General features: G+C 38.8%; 1 long non-coding RNA gene across 1 annotated transcript in view; it reads left to right on the plus strand.

The window, feature by feature from the left end:
- LOC309629805 overlaps positions 1–14,862 on the plus strand; it is a 56,372-nt gene continuing 41,510 nt past the window's right edge. The window contains exon 1 of the long non-coding RNA XR_014245227.1: positions 1–14,862. This exon is cut by the window's right edge and continues 14,799 nt beyond it. This is a non-coding gene — a long non-coding RNA (uncharacterized lncRNA).

Below are 14,862 nucleotides of genomic sequence, written 5' to 3' on the forward strand. Positions count from 1 at the left end.
GGCTTTTTTAATCTAGCATCTTTGAATTGTACTCTGAGAAGTATTGGTCTTCCCAAACCAAAATGAAGGAAAAAAAAAAAAGAAAACCTCACTTAATCTGAAACTTCGGAGGAAATTTTTGAAGTTTATATTGTTTTCCTTCAACGACACAATGAACATTTTATTGTGGGGTTATATTTTTATTACAAATGCATAAAAATAATCAAAGAAAAAAGTCAGTAGAAGGCTTGGTAAGAGGGATTTCTTAAAATTAAAAGCCGTTGTGCCTTCTCCACCTTGCCCCTACTTTTCAGAATGCTTGCTAGGTTAACCCAGCAGCCCCAGACACGGACAATGTGTCGTAGCCAAGGACTCATACAGAGACCACGTGCACTACTGAGCATATGCATGTGTGTGGAGTGTCTGTGTGTGTGGTATGTGTAGAGCGGGTGGGAGTGGATGCTTTGTTTGTCTTTTCCTTAATTTAAAAAAAAAAAAATTGTGTTTCCCTCAGAACTCAACCAGGAACTGGCACTGAGGTTTAGGGAGATGACCCAATTTATATCACTCACGCAAATTATCCTGCCTCTTCATTCAGGGTGGTACACATGGCACCCAAAACTCCCAGTCATGCCTCTTTTCAATGTGTGAACTTTGCTTTAGAATCACATTCAGTGACTAGCATGCCTCAGTAGAATGTTGAGTGACTTAAAAAATACTTGGCTCCCAGATAAGAAAAGTCAAACAAAGCTAAGTGTGTAATGTTTAACAAAGGAACATTCAGAATCTTTCTTCTGGCAGAATCAAGGCAGCAAAGAACACCCTTGTCCTTCTCTCCCAGATATAAATAGGAGAAAACATCCTGGAAAATAAATGCCAAGAGCCAATAGTCAGTTACTATTAAGAAACATGAAGTTTTAAGCCATTCATTCTCATGTTGTTCTTCTTCTAAACCAAGGCCATTAATAACCTCTGAAAATGTTGACTGATTATCTTCCTTCTGCTTGGTTGGTATTTCTGTACCAAAATGTTCACATGGGAGGGGAATAAAGGCCTGGCAGCTTAGATTCAAAAAAAGTTTGAACTGGAACTCATTTATTTGTATTTCAAAATCCTGAGGCAGATTAACTGGAAGGCATCCAAAACCTCAGAAGCCAAAAGTTCTGCCAAACATTTTTCAGCTTGGCAATCAGTAATACAATACGGCCAGATCATTAAAGAAATCCTGTTCTGAATTCCCTTGAAGTTTCTAAGACAAAGTTTAAACAAAAATTATTTCCTTCAGAGGCTTGTATGCATGATAAGATTCCATCTGTGCATAAGGAATAAGTGTGGTAGATTAGACGCCTTGACTAAGAAAAAAACAAACACAACAAAAATAAACCTACATTCATTTCTATCTCTAGACCTGCATGACTGCATGTTCATGAAGCAAAAATCTGTCTCTCATAACTTAGGAAGGAGTTGTTTATTACTCCATTGCTTTGTCATGGCTGTATCATTCATTTGTTTTCAGCAATCATGTATTGAAAACCCAGTATCAAGAAGGTCCAGCGTCAGACACTGTGTGAAGGAAGAAACAAAGATGAAGATATATAGATTTCTCCTCTCAGGGCGTGGTGATAGGTAGGGAGAGAAGAGACACATAAAAATGAGTGTTAACAAGGTATGGTGTTACATACCTTAGGAAGATAAGATAAGGTGCTCTGGGTATTCAGAGAAGGGGCATGTTAATTACAATCAAGAGGTGAGGACAGATTTCAGGAAGGAGACAGAATGAGAGCTGAGTCTTGAAGGGTATGTGGGATTTGGATAAAGTAGAAAAGGTCATTGAGTATCATGGTGTTTCATTTAGTGTTTTATTGTTTAAAATGTTCTATCAGCTCATTTCTACTCTGGATCATATTTAAGTCCACTCAAACACTTAAACCAAAACTGATTACGTGAGAACACATGTTTCTTGCCCACACGTTAAAATCAAGCTGGATGTAGTCTCACATTTCTGTATAATCACAGTTTACTTTATATGCTGAAATTTATTTTTTTTATCTGAATTGTCTCAAGGCAACGTCTCCTTAAATTAATTTTACCAGGGACAGGTTAAATGCATGAAACCTAGTGGCGTAGCCACTAATCAAAACCAGCATGAGAACAGGAATCTGAATTATTTAGCCTCATAAGCATATTACCACTTTGCCTACGAAGGGTGCTTACAGAGAAGAATCATCTTTTTGCCACCGTTGTACCAATCCCATTGTATCCATCTATGGGAAGATCAAAATCCACTTATTTAATTCAACTCATTTAAATAAGCATTTACCAAGAAATTACTGCAAAGACACTGTGCCAGTTTCTGAGGATACTAGATGATTACCTACAAGGATCTCACATCCTAGATGAGAATACATAGCACCTCTAATGCAAAGTAAAATAATAGACACAAGGGACAAGTATGTCTGATACTCACATTCCGCTTCAGAAATAAAGCTATACCGTTTGACCACCTTCATTCAGTTCCCCCTCCCTCAACTCCCCTGCCCCCACCTCTGGGAACCACAAATCTGATCTCTTTTTCTATGAGTTTATTTGTTCTTTGAAGAATAATTGACCTACAACACTGTTAGTTCCTGATGCAAAATAGCGATCTGGTATTTCTATACATTACAAAATGATCACTGTGATAAGTCTAGCTACCCTCTGTCAACATACAATGATATTACATTGTTATTGACTGTATTTCCCATGCTGTACATTTCATCCCTGTGACTCATTTATTTTGTAACTCTTAATTTCCCTCACCCATTTCACTCAAAAGCTTCAAAATTCCAGTTGTAAGAATAATAAGTACTAAGGATGTAATGTGTAACACGATTAGTATAATGAACACTGATGAATGTTATATATGAAAGCTGTAAAGAGAGTAAACCCTAAGAGTTCTCATCACAAGGGAAACTTGTTTTTCTTTTGTATCCATATGAGATGATAGATGATTGCTAAACTTATTGTGCTAATCACTTCATGATGTATGTAAGTCAAATCATTATGCTGTACAACTTAAACTTACACAGTGCTGTATGTCAATTATATCTCAATAAAACTGGAAGAAAATTAAAACTTAATTTAAAAATTTAAATAAAAAAGAAAGGTGATTTCCATTTGCATATGTAGATTCATATTCTTACTATTTATGATTCTAATTGTAAAGTAGGCTCAAAATATTCTTTAAACTTCTTTGGAATTAGCCCTAGAATCTATTTATATACAAATCACACACACACAAACACTAGTAGTATTTTTTAAGTCATTTGCCAATATTGACAAAATAACTGGTTTCACTTACCAAACTTGAATCTGAATGATTTTTCATATTTTCCAATGTTCAGATATACCTTAAAATTCAAAGATTTGCCACAACTGAGACTATTAAAAGATATGCCGCATATTTTGAAGTCAATTTTCTAGTATACATGTATTAAAAAATTCTCCAGAAAAGTTTTTAGCGATGGCACCATCATTTCAATGTACTTTCCTATCTCCTCTGTCTGGAAAACTCCTACTCGACTTTCACAACCTAATTCAGATATTGCTTCTTCAGTGAAGTTCTAGATTCCCTTCTGTACTTTCACACAACTTTGTTAAACATATAACTTCATTGCTACAACCAAGTCTAAGATACCAATAGCCTGTGCCTTAGTTTCTTCATCTGTAAAATGGGATTATTACAGATAGTATTCATAAAGGTAAAATGAATTCGTAACATTTAAGAACAGCATGTGAAGCATGGTATCATAAAGTACATTTTCAGTTACACTATCATTATTGGCCCAAGTAATTGTCATATAGTAAGTCATCAATATTGGACCATTGGATAAAACATATACCCTGTTTAATAGATATACCAGAATTAATACATTCCAGGGTGTGTTAGCCTCTTTCATAAAATGATTTACAATCACACTTCATAAGTTAAAAATAAACATTCACCGAGTCTAAAACATAGCTTTACACATTGAAAATAATGCAAATAACTTATTTACATAGTACACAGTTTTACAAAGCAAAGTGAAGAAATTAATATTATTTTCTTTCACACTATGTAATTCCGCTAATGCCAATCATAGATGAAAAGCATGTAATGTATTTGCCCATTTGGCTCCCGCTTCAAATATATCTAAGCAACTAGGTAAGTTGTCACTGAAGTCTGCAGTGGCTTTTTCATCAACGAGCTTCTAATGGTCTTTTGATGCTTATCAAATGCCTATGCATACATTTCTTCCTCTGAACCACACTCCCCTCCCAGGCTTTCAGTCTCCCAAAAGGGACAGCTGCATATTGCTCTTCTCTTTCTACACCAGTTCCAGTAGCTCAGTGGGGAAGGAAGGAGAAAATAAACACACAGATTTCTAACTTTCTACCCTAGTGACTAGTCTACCATTCCCCTAGCCAACATCCTCAAAAATATATAATGAAGTGTTTTGTGTGACTGAAAGAGTAGGTTCATTTTCCTAGCTTAACATCTTCTAAGACTGGTCCAGCTTCCATTGAGCTCTCTATTTTCTATTTATCTATACCAGTTGCATAAGACGTATCACAAACTTCAGCACTTATTTATTGTGTATTATTCACCATGACTCTATGCAGATTAGTTCTCTCTTCATATTATCATAAGCTACTTGAAAGCTAAATAATTTGAATCCTCTCACCCCACCTCCTGGCAACAGTGCTGAAAATTCACCATTTACTGAGACCTTTCCCTTACAAATAGGCCCAGAGGGACCAAAATGAGTGGGACAGGTTCAACAGAGCTCTGGTCCTCCTGCAGTTTAAAATGCAATAGGCAGAGAGAGTAAAAAAGCTCTAATACTGTCTGCTGGGGTGGAGGTGTAGACACAGTTCTTTGTGATGCAGATAACAAGGAGATTAGTTTACCTGAGAGCATCTGATTAAAGCTATTCAAAGTGTGGTCCAAGGACAGGTGCTGGTTACATATGAAATAAATTCAGAAATTAAGAATAAGCGTTTAGAATTGTTTACAGCCATTGACAAAGTAAAATTATGTCTGCTGAGCCTAACAATAAAAAAATTATGACTTGTGCTTTGTATGTCTGTAAGCAGATTGGAAATTTTGAAAAGAAAGGAAAAGAAGGAAGAAAGAGAAAGAGAAGGAAACCGGCCTTTCCTCGCAGAGAATTTGAGCATCACTGTCTTAGATGAACCAGGATTGACCTGGACCCTGCAGAGGGGAAGGACTTCCACAGCCAACTACGTGGAAGAAGGTGGGACAAGGACGGCCAGCAGCACCAAAACTCAGAGAAGAGGGTGCAAGGAACGAATGAGGAGTATCAAACCAGTGAACTGAGAAGACGGGATTCTCCTGTATGTGAGACAAGAACCCAGAATTACTGAATGATACCAAAGGTTAGGAGATTTCATTCCAAGCTGAAGAGTTTGGACTTTACTGTATTGGCAACAGAGAACTATGGAAAGCTTTTGACTGTAAAATACCGTAACAGAATCTGCACACGGGTAGACGATGCTCAATAGCTCCTTGCTAATTGAACTAATTTGCTCCAGTGGCTGTAAACTCAAATGCCGACCTAGGCAGGCAGACCCCACAGGTAGGAAGGCGAGGCTTGTCGAGCTACCTACCACTTGCCTCATCTGATGGACCTAATATGTAGATCCAGCAAGCATTTTCATCTGGAAGTATATACCCCACGTGCCAGATATCCAATCTTTCAAGAGAAGCTGAAAAGCGGGATTTATATGGGAACTCCTAAACTTCAAATGTTAGCACTAATCAAAAACTTGTTAAAGGATAGTATTAAGGCCCAACCAAACAGGTCTGAAAATTGGATTTGATGCTCAGGCCCCCAATATGCATCTCTGCTTTCACACATAAAAGAAGAGGTTTATGATATCTGCTAGAGTGGTAACCCTGCTCCTCATGTACTGTTTGGTCCCCAAAGCCTACAAAGATTATTTTTAATACTCATAATGTAACGTCTATACTATCCTGTGGTCCTCTGTCTTCAGAAATGATTGCTGGCATTAGTGATTACTGCAAATGTGTGCTGATATACCCAAATCTGATACATCCCTCAAGTTCCTTCTCTCTTGGTTCAGCAGTAGAAACTATGTGCAATTACAGCCACACGTTATAGCCCCTGCAAGTACTTCCATCACTAAGGGGTACAGTTGTGTGTGATTTTTAGTATCTTTATCTCTTAAAACCAGAGCATTCTTAATCCTGGACTGAAACTGGGCTGCCCCATCCAGCCCCCAAAGAAATAGCCCCACATTCTGCCCAGACCATTTTACTTTCCCTTTGCCCTGGGGAATCTTTGCTTAGCTAAGGTTGCCTGGGCCTGGTTTCAGCCGAGGTAAAAGCAGTATCAGGGTGCAGCTTGTAGCCCTATTAGGATGCTTCCAAGTTACGAGGCTTTTGGAAAGAGAAAAGTTTTTATTCCAACAAGTTTCAGAAAATTAAAAAAAAAACAAAACCTCTCTGCCAGTAAATTTTAAATGTGTTTGTTAGAAAGGGTGGGAGAAGGGGTGAAGAGGAGACTTTTTTTTTCAATAAAAAGTCTCTTCCCAGCTGTTCTTTCCACAGCCTGCATAAAGAAGTACATCCTTTTGATTAAAGTGCAGCTTTCAGGCCCTGCTCTGGCAGGCTGCCAAAAGCTGCCTGAAGGTGAGAGCGGCTATTTTAAGGCGGAATTGTTTGCATTTGACTTGAAAAGACTTGTTATTCCACAGTTAAGTTTTCATACTGCTCAGAAGGGAAGCAGCAATCTGAACCTGGAGAAACAAGATGGAGGAAATGACCCCTGGCCCTTCAGGGAAAAAAATTTTTTTTAATCTAAATGACCATAATTTCAACAGCTTTCATCATTCTCTGTGGTACAGTTTACTGTTCCAAGAAAGCTGAATTAGACTTGATAGGGTTACATCATAAACTTCCACAGTAAAAGATTAATATTCAATTATAAAAATCACTCAAGTCTCAGATTTACTTAGTTTAGGAGGACATGTTTTCACTCATTTATCTTATAAATGTATCCATTCAGAAATCCATACAACTGCTCACAATTTGAATTGCTTCCAAAGAAAGATAAACATTCTGGACTGTTGGCTGAGATGTTGTTGTCATTGTCGTTAGCCTGGTCATTTTTCTATTTCTCCAGGAAAGTGTGTTGGTCTTTCAGGCTGGAAAGCCGTTGGGCTTATGCTTGAAAAACAAATCACTGTGCACATACACACGTGGAAGCGCTGTGCAGCCTAAATATGACTCTCTCTCCTCTGCTCTTCTAGAACATTTGCTGCTTTCCCTGCTACAGTGTGTCAGCTAAACTCCTCAGTCAACATGTGCTCAGCACACTAGAATTGCCTGAACTGATTACTAGTGTTTCTTAACCAACCCACTTTATAATTTCCGTCAGTCTCAAGTTTTTAAGAAATTAGTATTAATTACTTCTGTCTTTGTGGGCCCAGAATTGATGAGGCATTTAATATGATTCTTGACTACTTTCTAACAAAACTGTTTTTCACATGTATGAAACAAGAATTTTAAGTTTCGTTTTTCCTTCCCTTCTGAATCTCACTGTTCGTTATTAGCACTTAGAACTTATATTTTAGGATTTCCTCATTGTGCTATAATAATGGGAAAATATCTGTATATACCTTGTACAGAATGATTTTCCTAAAAGAGAGGAGATGAGCTTGTCTTGTGATGTGAAGAAAATAAAGTCATAAATTGAAACGCCTATGTTATGGTTAACTCCTTAAAGCTAGAGAGTAAAGTAATACCTCACAGAGCAGATGTGAAATGAAACAGAGCGCTTTTCCCTACCCAGATTAGATAAGTTTTCTTTTCCCATTCTCTCCAGCCTCTTTCCATCTCTTCTCTCAAGTTCTGGAGTTTCTTTTAATTTTTTTTAACTAAACAGTCTGCATTTAACATAAGCAGGGAGAGCCTGCTCATAGCACACTAGTGGAAATCACTGAGTTTGTGGGGACAGTTCTGTAAAACGTGCTCCATGGCAATGGAATAATTTACTTCCTTTAAAAGACTAAATCAAGCCCTTTGGACCCCCAGAAGGGAACAATCTACCTCATCTAAAAGATGTGATGAGATGGGACGAGAGAGTCACTGATAGCTTTAGGCAGAAACTTTCCTGTGTCAATTTCTGGAAAGGGTCATTCCAGGCCCAGGTGTGGTCTCAGCTTCTATATAATGTGAGTGGATCTTCAACTTTGTCTCAGCTCCCCTCTGAGAATTAAAAAAAAAAGCCATAGATTTCTTCCTATGTACATACACGTATGTCTGTCCCCCCTACACACACACACACACACACACACGCACACACACACATATACACACACAGTCCTTTCCTGGATCCCACTGACCAATTTTAAGCTTTTCCAGAGATGACACATCTCTGGTGTCAGATTCATGCGAAGGAAACCCAGAGTCTGATTTACTAAACAGGATGCCAATTTATTAATTTAAATGTGGAGACATGGCTTGGTCCAGGAGCTAGGCCAACTGTCTGCACACTCCCTTCTGGTAGGTAGAGCTATACAAGAAATCAAATTACAGATCAGAAGTCTTCCTGGTGATTTTAGAAATAGAACAAAAGCAGTGGACGTCATTAAACCACAGCAGCCTAATCAATGTCTCTTCTCCATTCCAAGGATATGTGTGTCCACTCACCAACCTTAGAGTCCTCTCTCCTCTAGTCGCTGTTTCATTAAATTCCAATATACAAAGGGGAGAGGGCTCAGAAAATTAGTCTGTCACCCGTACACCATTACTTATGCCAAAAAGTTAAATACAACTTAACTGAAATACGGATTTCAGTTACACTTCAATTATTTCTTCTTCAGGATGTATTCTTGTTAGGATCCTTGCACATTTTAAAGATTTGAGAATTACTTTATTAGCAACAATAGTACAAACCATTTCTCCTTCAGGTAGCTATAAGTAGAATGTTTCTTTTACGTGTCAAAGAGAATTTAACATGACTTTGTTTCCAAATCCTATGAACACATCATGGGGAGAATTATCAGCTACCACACATCAACCATGGAGTCAACTCCATTGTTTATCTGTAGTAACGCAGGGTAACCATGGCAGAGATCATCTAAAGCAGTTGTTTGAATGCACGTGTAATACTTTCCAAGGATGTTTGCCTCCTTGGGTTTTTCTTAGATTATTATTTCTTTGTGTTTGCCTTTGATGAGCCAGACAATGGAGCCCAGAAACACCCTGAGCTAGAAAGAGTACAGTATTCTCTCCTTGGTGCCTCACCAACAGGTAATATTCCTCTCTCTCTCTCCCTCTCTCTCTCTCCTACCTCCAATTCCTCCTCCCTCCTTCCTTCTCTCCCTTTCTCAGTAAATCCTATTCAAAGCTAAGAATCTAGAAAATTTTTTTCAGCATATCACCTACCACAGCAGAATTCTCAAATCTCTGTTGGTAAAACTCAAAATTTTCTCCTAAATTAAGCTAATGAAGCAGTTTGTACAGTGATTTTTTTTGAAAGGCTAGTCTTTTGCTCTTTTCCTAGTAAGGGACCAGGTGAAACAAGTCGTGGAAGCTTTTCTCAGTGTGTAATACAGAATGGCAAACATGAGAACTGTGTCCAAGGTAAAGGCCAAAGCTGAACCAGAGAAGTAGGCAACAAGCAGCCTATCAGAACACCAAGGAGCAGACTGTGAGATAGAGACAAAACAACTCAGAGAATAGGCTAAGGTCACAGCAGATAAAGAGATGATAGAAAGATCTCAAGGCAGGGAGAAGACTCCGCCAGCTGATGAGGTCATCCTTGTAAGAGGGCTAAGATGATATGAACAAAGTTAAACTGTGGTTCACAACTGCAAACAAGAAGCATTGAATGAAAGCCACATGAGGACAGTGACAGGTGAAGCAAAGCATTCCAACACGACCCGGGGTTCACAGGAACCAGTAGAAGCTTTCCTTTCATAGGGTTAAGTGTAAAGTTGCTGCCTGGCTCCTTCCTCAACCAGTTGCTTCAGTTGAGATACCTTGAAAATCAGCAAAAGATATTACCAGGGATAGCCATTATCTTCAAGCCTCCTGACAAGTTAGATTTCCTTGCAACAAGTGAATAGGAAATAAGATGTAAGAGCCCAGATTCACAAAAGCTTCACCTTGGCTTGGCAGGACTCCTGGGTGGTATAATCTTCAGGGATTCTGATCTGTTCTGCTTTCCTTTGAAACTAAATGGAAGCCTCCAGCAGACCCTTCTCTCTGTTTCCAAAACATGTTGAAGTTTGCCAAGAGTTTAACTTATATTTTGGACAAAATGGCATCACTTAATATTCTTCAGTAAATACTGATTAAGTATATGCTCAGGAGAAGATCTGCACTTATATAATACCAGTGAAAAACTTCTTGTGAAGATGAACACAAATTCTACAAGAAATATTTCCCATTAAATGATGCCATGGTCCTTATTTTGTGGACAAATAGAGAAGTCAAATGCTTTCCCATCAAAACCCCACAGTAAGTCAAGGGCCATGCTCAACACCATTATAACATTAAGACACTACCAGCTAAACAACACTAAAAGATCTAAGTCATATTTTCCCACCCAATGTTATATAGAAAGTGTTTTCAGCTTTTCATTTAATTGCATTAGAAAGAGAGCTATTACAACAATTGCATTAACAAGGATTTAATGATTTGTGAGGAACCTGAGTGATCCTAACACTGGTGGCACAAAGGCTACATTGAAACTACAAGTTGTTAGGTATCTCTGAAACCCTGAGTCAGCAGCACAGTTTTGGAGAAAAGCCATCCTCTCACCTTTTTCCTTTTTCCAAGTCTGATGATTCCAAACGAACTTTGAACTCACAGCTGGGAGCTCCCATTCATTTAAAGAATTGGGCATTTGCTATTGCTGACCCACAGTTTTCAATAAAAGCAATTACCTGTCTATAAATTGTTAATAGTTCAAGCAACACACAACAAATCAATCATTCCCTTTGAGCAAGACAATATGCCAAGTGCTGGAGTGGACATAGAAGCATAAGGTGGTTTTCTCTGGTTATTGTCTATTTGCCCCTTATGCTCCCAAATCCATTCTCCACCTTTCTCTGTCATGCTTTGCTCTCAGGGAGGTTGACCTTCTATAGCCTGCATCCGTGAGTCCCTCACCCTCTGGTTTACAGTTGGGTGTGGCCAGCGGAAGGCACCAGCAAGAGATCCAAGGGCAGAAGTCAGGGTCTTTATCTCCAAGCTCCCTCCCTGATTGGCTCAGGTTCAGACCGTGGTTGTGATACTTTAGGCTACAGTCGCTGTCAGGGGTTCATTTCCCTTCTGAGAGGCTCAAGCTCTCACCAGGGCTTCACAACAAGTGAAAGTCCCCTTCTCCTTCAGACCTAATGCTAGTAATCATTTCCAACTATTACTAGTCTCTGGGTGCCTCATGATTCCTTGTTGACTCCCAAACTCCTGTAGACAGGTCCTTTGTTATTTCAGTCAAACCTCTTTGAGTATGCCATCTGTCTTCTACCCTGATCCTGAGATACGTGATCTCTGCCCTGGCAGCTTTTACAATTCATACTGGAGAACAAACATGAAAATAGAGCCAGTAGCTTTAATAGGGGATGGAAATGTTTCATATCTTGATCCAGCTGACAGCCACTGACACTTAAGATTTGTGCACATTACTATAACATAGGTAATCAGTTAAATAATATTATGTCATAAAAGCCAAGTGCCAGGTGAATTCTAAGGATAATAGGGCTGTAAGTGTTTAGAGGAGGAAAACAATCACATTTAGGGACACAGTAGGAGAAAGTTTTAGAGAAGGAGAGATTTGAGCTGGCATTAAGGAATGGGTAGCACTTGCACTAGCAGAAAGACAGAAGACCATTTCTGAGAAGAGGCATTCAGAGTGTCCAGAGGTGTGGAACTGGGAAATGGCATAGGAGACAATAAATAAATGGTCAGCATGTGACCCTTTCAAGTCAATTATTCTCAAGAAATATCTTTAATCATACAACCTATCCTTTTCCATAAGATATCAAACGAAACAATTAAAAAATCTCTAACATGCAGAGCATCCCCTCAGAATTTCCAGGCATGACATCATCTCAGATAATCTCCCAGAATAGAGTCTTTGCAGCACTCCTTTTCCAATGAGCTTTAGAAAATCATTTATTTTTCACTTAATCAGTTTAGTCCTTGGAGCCCACACTTCACTAGGAAACCTTTTGGGAGGAGAAGAGGTATTCATTCAGAATATGTTAGTTCATTGAGCCAATGAAGAATCAAAAAATATAGGCGCCCTCGTTCTTGCTGATGTTTTACAATGCTTGTTCTGGGCAAGTCAAATTTGAAGAGGGTCTCTGGCATGTGAGTGTGTCATCACTGTCTCTGCTCACTTCAAACGCTGTTTAGAGTACTACTGCATACCAAAATAACCTTCTCCAGCTCTACACAGGGCCAACAGAGTTCTTCATGTCCTTCATGGAGAACGTTCTTTTTAGTCATGAAATGGTGAGATAATGACAGGAAGACTGAGCACCTGAGATGTAGTAGTTGATGAATGGAACTACACTGGAAGTTTAGGTTAGTCAGTTGAACTAAGTTAAAATTATAGAAGAGAAAAGTTGCTGACAGTCAGGGAAAAAAAAAATCTATGTAAAATCAGGCACTTTCCTCATGCATTTTGAAATGTAAATACATTTAGCACCCACAGAGGTGCAAGGGAATCAAGCTATTTTGGGCCATTCTGAACAAGGACAGCTGTATGTTCTGAAACATATGGCTTAACATTTATAAAGTGGAGTTGGAGGTGGGGGCGGGTAACAGGAAACCACTGAATGGCATATTTGAGTTGGCTATTTTAGGATTCCTTAAAAGTTTTGACAGGCAAACATGACTCCCTAATAACTAACATATCAAGTATCAGGCATTAGGAAACATTCTGTTAACTGATGTTTGCATTGGAATATGTGGAGGTGGAGTTCTTTCTAGACAACAGGCCAGTTCAGTTCACCCCATCTCATTTCATCTATTCCCATGCGTATGTTTGGAGGAAGGGGTTATGGCAAGGGGTGGCTCTCTCTCAATGTATAATGTGGGTTCTACCAAGCTAGTTAAGAGCCTATGGACTTACTTTTCTGGTTTTCTCATCGTTTCCAGTGGCAAAAAGCCTCTCTGCAACCTCTAAACAATAACTTGTGCTAATTTCAAAGGGCAAATTTGATGTTTCCCTTTTCCAGTAATAAGTATTAATTGCTAAATCTGTTAGCAAGAATTTAATGAATGCCTACCATGATCTCAGCACTGTGCTAGGGACTTTGGAAGAAAATAAAACATGATCCCTGACCTCAAAGAGCTTACAGGATAGTTTGCTGGAACAAGACCAAAGCACATGAAATAAATCTAGCAAAGATACAGGAATCTATAGAAATATAGTTCAGCTCTCTTATATAGGACCAGCTTTCCAGACCCTCCAACACCATGCCTATATGTATTAAGGATTTCCCCTACTTACCTAAAAGCAGTGAGGTTTTGGAGCTTTGTGGAAATATTTCCCCTTACATTCCTACCATCCCAGCATACAATTTTTGGATGCTAGCCTACTTTATATCCTCCTTCCTCCCTCTTTTATCTCTCCCTGATGCATGATTTACCCTCCCCTGGAGCTCCCGCCATCTGGATCAGACTTTCTGCCTCCCTGGACCTAATTATTTCCCTGATTCTCTAGAGTGATCTCTTCCCTTTTTGCCAATGACTCAACCTTTTATTAGTGAACAGTTAATTCTTTGCTCTTCCAATGTTCTCTGCTCTATTTTCCTTTCCTGTATTCTTCTAAGTGTGCACTGGTAGATAAATACAAAAGTGTGTTATGTTGCTACTCACCCCCAATGCACACACATACACACACAGAGTAATTTTCTTAAATTCACTGGAGTCACTGTGCAAGTAACACCAGCACAGAGATTGAAGCTTGAAATGCCCAGTTCAATGAAAGTGAAATATGGTTAAATTTCACAAGGCAAATGAGAAGGAAAGAAACAATAAATAACAAGACAATTTGACAATGAAGGAAGCCAAAGTAGAACAGAGATCTGAATATAGAATGCCAGATACTAAAGAACCAGAGAAAGTAATGATGAGATAAGAAGGAAGAGAAATGTAGTATCTTAAAAGAGGTGGAGGTTAGGATGCATTTTCATGATTTCTAGATGGTAGACCTGGGACCAAAAAGAGAAGAAGGTATCAAGAATTCTTCATTTTCAGTCAGCTATCACCTGCTATATCCTGTGGCAAGTCACTTATTCTCTCTAGTATCTCAGTTTCAATATCTATAAAACTATATGTAACAAATCTAAACTATGGCCCATGTACAGTCTAAGAAATACCTAATTTTAAATTATCCAGGGAGATACTAATGATTCAGGTTATTTCTGCAATGGTTGATATTGTCAGAAAAGCCCAGAAAAAATGTTTGAAAGGATTCAGTTACCATGGGTGTGGAGGGGGTATGTGGGGACATGGGGGAGTCTTTGCTTCTTTGACTCAGAGACTTCAGAGAAATACTCCCAAAGGGATGTCATCAGGGGATTATACCTGACAGGATGCATTCTAGAGACTGTGATGGATTTCCCCATTACCTGGGAGTGGTTAGGTTTTGGTGCTGTTTGGAAGTGTTTCCTCTTACATTCCTACCATCAGGGCAGATTCATACTGAAAAGCAGCTTGCTGGCAGGGGTGTGTGCTGGCTGTGACAGAAGAACAATGCTTGTTAATTAAGAAGAGGACCAAGTAACAAGAAATCACAAGTCTCTTGGTACCACAAACATACTCAGCTACTTGCCTTGGCAATCCCTTTAAACCCT

Source organism: Balaenoptera borealis, assembly GCF_965194805.1.
Source record: "Balaenoptera borealis genome assembly, chromosome: 5".
Classification (NCBI taxonomy): Eukaryota; Metazoa; Chordata; class Mammalia; order Artiodactyla; family Balaenopteridae; genus Balaenoptera; species Balaenoptera borealis.